Source organism: Hylobates moloch, unplaced genomic scaffold, assembly GCF_009828535.3.
Source record: "Hylobates moloch isolate HMO894 unplaced genomic scaffold, HMol_V3 SCAFFOLD_6, whole genome shotgun sequence".
NCBI lineage: Eukaryota > Metazoa > Chordata > Mammalia > Primates > Hylobatidae > Hylobates > Hylobates moloch.
In genome coordinates, this window is record NW_026652281.1 from 84,692,920 (window position 1) to 84,698,335 (window position 5,416).

Genomic DNA, 5,416 nt, shown 5'->3' on the forward strand with positions numbered 1-5,416 from the left:
CACCCTGGTAGGCCAAGGCAGGCGGCTGGGAGGCGGAGGCTGCCGCGAGCCCAGACCACGCCACCGCACTCCAGCCCGGGCAACACCGAGCACCGGGTGAGCGAGACTAGGTCTGTAGTCCCAGCACCCTGGGAGGCCGAGGCGGGCAGAGCGTTCGGGGTCAGGAGCTGGCGACTAGCGTGGCTAAGATGGCGAACACGCGCCGCCAGGCAAAGAAAAAAAAAAACAGGCAGCGGTGGCGCGCGCCGGCAGCCCCAGGCAGTCCGCGGCGCGGGGCAGCAGCGAGTCGAGGAGATTGCTGCCCGGGCCACAGAGGGAAAGAAAAGAAAGAAAGAAGAAAGGAAGGAAGGAAGGCTAATTTTTTGTATTTTTAGTAGAGACGGGGTTTCACTGTGGTCTCGATCTCCTGACCTCGTGATCCGCCTGCCTCGGCCTCCCAAAGTGCTGCGATTACAAGCGTGAGCCACCACGCCCGGCCGACTTCTTAGGATTTTCTACGTATAAGACAATGTCATCTGCAAATAGAGATAGTTTTGCTTCTTCCTTTTCAATCTGGATGCCTGATTTCATTTTCTTGTCTAACTGCCCTGGCCAGAACTTCCAGTACAATTTCGAGATATCAACTTTTTTTTTTCTGAAATGGGGTCTCGCTGCATTGTGCAGGCTGGTCTGAAACTCCTGGGCTTAAGCGATCCTCCTGCCTCAGCCTCCTGAGTAGCTGGAATTATGAGCATGTGCCCAGCTTAGTGCGAACTTTTTTTTTTTTAGACGGAGTCTGTCGCCATGCTGGGGTGCAGGGGCGCGATCTTGGCTCACTGCAACCTCCGTCTCTCGGGTTTAAGCGATTCTCCTGCCTCAGTCTCCCAAGTAGCTGGGACTACAGGCACGTGCCACCATTCCCAGCTAATTTTTGTATTTTTAGTAGAGACAGGGTTTCACCATGTTGGCCAGGCTGGCCTCGATCTCTTGACCTCATGATCCGCCTGCCTCAGCCTCCTAAAGTGCTGGGATTACAGGCGTGAGCCACTGTGCCTGGCCAAGTGCCAACTTTTAAACACAAGGATTGGTCAATCAGATGTGCTAATTTTTCTAATATCTTCAGAATTTTAATGATCCTAATATTTTACTTCTTTTTTTTTTTTCCTGAGACTAAGTATTGCTCTGTCACCCAGGCTAGAGTGCAATGGTGTGATCTCGGCTCACTGCAACCTCTGTTTCCCAGGTTCAAGTGATTATCCTGCCTCAGCCTCCTGAGTAGCTGGGATTACAGGCGTGTGCCACCACACCTGGCTAATTTTCATATTTTTAGTAGAGACGGAGTTTCACCATGTTGGCTAGGCTGTTCTTGAACTCCCGATCTCAGGTGATCTGCCCACCTTGGCCTCCCAAAGTGTTGGGATTACAGGTATGAGCCACTGCACCCAGCCTACTTCTTTTCTAATTTGGATGCCTCTGATTTCTTTTTCTTGCCTAATTTCCTCTGGCTAGAACTTCTAATACTATGTGGAATAGAAGTGAAACCAGGCAACCTTGTCTTGTTCCTGATCTTAAGGGAAAAGCTTTCAGCCTTTCACTATTGAATATGATGTTGGCTGTGGGTCTTTCATATATGGCCTTTAACATGTTGAGGAAGTTTCCTTGTATTCCTAGTTTATTGAATATTTTTTCTTTTTAATTGTGATAAAATATACATAACATGAAATTTACCATTTTAGCCATTTAAAAATATACAGTTTAGTGTCATTAAGTACATTGACATTGTTGTGCAACCATCACCAGCATCCATTGCCAGAACATTTTCATCATCCCATACTGAAACTCCATACCCATTAAACAATAATGCCCCCTTCCCTCCTTCCTCTAGGCCCTGACAACCACTGTTCTACTTTCAGTTTCTATGAATTTCATGATGCTAGGTCTCTCATCTAAGTAGAATCATACAATATTTGTTATTTTGTGTCTGAATTATTTCACTTAGCATCCTGTCTTCGAGGTTCATCCATGTTGTGGTGTCAGAATTTCCTTTCTTTTTATGGCTAAATAATATTTTGTTGTATGCACAGTCATGAGTCACTTAACGATGGGGAAATGTTCTGAGAAACATGTCATTAGGTGAGTTCATCATTGTGTGAGCATCGTAGAGTATACTTACACAAGCCTGGATGGTATGGCCTACCATACACCTAGGCTATGTGGTGTAGCCTATTGCTCCTAGGCTACAAACCTGCATAGCATGTTACTATATTAAATATTGTAGGTGATTGTAACACAATGGTATTTGTGTATCTAAACACAGTAAAAATATGGTATTATAATCTCATGGGACCACTGTTGAATGTGTAGTCCGGAATGATGTTATATGGTGCATGACTGTACGTAACATATTTTGTTTATTCATTCATCTGTGAATGGGCATTTGGGTTGTTTCTACCTTTTGGCTGTTGTGAATAATGCTGCTGCGAACATTGGCATACAAATATTTGCCTGAATACTGGCTTTCAATTCTTTTGTGCATATGCCTAGAAGTGGAATTGCTAGATCAAATGGTAATTCTTTTTTTTTTTTTTTTTTAGATGGAGTCTTGCTGTGTCACCCAAGCTGGAGTGCAATGGCACGATCTTGGCTCACTGCAACCTCTGCCTCCTGGGTTAAAGTGATTCTCATGCCTCAGCCTCCCAAGTAGCTGGGATTACAGGCACATGCCACCATGCCTGGCTAATTTTTGTATTTTTAGTAGAGACGGGGTTTCACCATGTTGGCCAGGCTTCCTGAACTCCTGAACTCAAGTAATCTGTCTGCCTCTGCCTCCCAAAGTGTTGGGATTACAGGCATGAGCCACCACACCAGGCCTCAAATAGTAATTCTATGTTTAATTTTTTTAGGAACCTCCAGGCTGCATTTCCACAACAACTGCACCATTTACATTCCCACAAGGGTTGCATTTTCTCCATATCCATATCAACATTTGTTTTCTGTTATTGAGTGTTTTTATCATGAAAGGGTGTTGAATTTTGTCAAATGCCTTTTCTGCATCAATCAAAATAGTCATTTCATTAGCTGGTCGTGGTGGTGCACACCTGTAATCCCAGCTACTTGGGAGTCTGAGGAAGCAGGATCACTTGAGCCCAAGAGGCAGAGGTTGCAGTGAACTGAGATTGAGCCACTGCACTCCAGCTTGGGTGACAGAGTGAGATCCTGTCTCAAAAAGTTCATGTCGTTTTCCCTTTCATTCTATTAATGTGGTATATTACATTGATCGATTTTTGTATGTTTAATCATTCCTGAATTACAGAAATAAATCCTCCTTGATTATGATGTATAATCCCTTTAGACTGTGCTGAAGATGGTTTGCTAGTATTCTGTGCAGGATTTTCGGATCTTAAAATTTTAGTGCAAGTAAGGAAGGCAGCATATTTTTCCCTGGTAATTATGATTGAGGGATGCAAATTTAAGTTAGAAACTTGAAAGAACAGAGATTTTACATATTATTATAATATGTTCCATGTTTTTACAGTAATTACTAAAGAGGCAGTGAACCTGATATTGCACCTCTGTGAATGGTATAAACATTTTACAAATGTGATAGAACAGTTGGAATTTTATTTTCCCTCAAAAGAAAATTCCTGCATGGAAAAATCATAGATCTGAAATCTATTTTTCCACTGAAGATAATTTAAACTATTACACTATGGGATAAATAGTTAACCAAGTTGTGAATGCAAAGAAAAAGTCTTGAAGGAAATTAAATGTGCCACTCCAGTGAACATGCAAATGATAAGAATGAAAAACAGCAGTACCACTGATATGAAGAAAGTTTTAGTAGTCTGGATAAAAGGTCATAATCCCTTAAGTCAAAGCCTAATCCATATCAAGTCCCTAACTCTCTTCAATTCTACAGAAGACTACAGAAGAAAAGTTTGAAGCTAGCAGAGGCTGGTTCTTGAGGTTTAAAGAAAGAAGGCAACTTGGCCAGGTGCAGTGGCTCACACCTGTAATCCTAGCACTTTGGGAGGCCAAGGAGGGCAGATCACTTGAGGTCAGGACCAGCCTGGCCAACATGGTGAAACCCCATGTTGAGACCAGTCTGGCCAACATGGTGAAACCTCATCTCTACTAAAAACACAAAAATTAGCCAGGCATGGTGGCGGGTGCCTGTAATCCCAGCTACTGGGGAGGCTGAGGCAGGAGAATTGCTTGAACTCGTCGGGGAGGTGGGTGGAGGTTGCAGTGAGCCGAGATCATCCCACTTCACTCCAGTCTGGGTGAAAGAGTGAGACCCCGTCATAAAGAAAAAAAAAAGAAAGAAGCCATTTCCATAACGTAAAAGTACAAGGTGGGGAAGCAAGTGGTGATGTAGAAGCTGCAGCAAGTTATCCAAAAGATCTAGCTAATTTTATTAGTAAAGGTGGCTACACTGAAGAACAAGTTTTCATTGTAGGCAAAACAGCCTTTTACTAGAAGAATATGCTACCTAAGACTTTCATAGCTAGAGAGAAGAAGGCAATCAAGGCCCGGCTTCAAAGCTTCAATGGAGAGGCTCGCTGTCTTGTTAGGGGCAAGTGCAGCTGATGACTTTAAGTTGAAGTCAGTGCTCATATACCATTCCCCAAATCCTAGGGCCCTTAAGAAACATATTAAATCTACTCTGCCTATACTCTATAAACGGAATAAAAAAGTCTGGATGACAGCAAATCTGTCATGGTTTACTAAATATTTCAAGCCCCCTGTTGAGAACTACTGCTTGGAAAAAAAGATTCTTTTCAAAATATTATTACTCATTGACAATGCACCTGGTCACCTAAGGGCTCTGATGGAGGTTTAAGAAATTAATGTTATTTTCATGCCTGCTAATCCATTCTATAACCTATGGATTAAGGAGTAATTTCGACTTTCAAGTCTTATTATTTCAGAAATACATTTTGTAAGGCTATTGCTGCCATACATAGCAATTCCTCTGATGGATCTGGGCAAAGTCAGTTGAAAACCTTCTGGAAATGATTCACCATTTTAGATGGCATTAAGAACATTCATGACTCATGGAAGCAAGTCAAAATATAAACATTAACAGGAGCTTGGGAGGAGTTGATTACAATCCTCATGGATGACTTTGAGGAGTTCAAGACTTCAGTGGAGGAAGTAATTGCAAATGCGGGACACACAGCAGAGTCTCACTCTGTTGTCCAGGCTGGAGTGCAGTGGCATGATTGTGGTTCACTACAGCCTTGACCTCCTGGGCTCAAGCATTCCTCCCACCTCAGCCTCCCAAGTAGCTGGGACTATAGATGCACATCACGCCCAGCTAAGATTTGTATTTTTTTGTGAAGATGAGGTTTCACCATGTTGCCCAGGTTGGTCTCGAACTCTTGAGCTCAAGCAATCCTCCTGCCTCAGCCTCCCAAAGTGCTGGGATTAATGT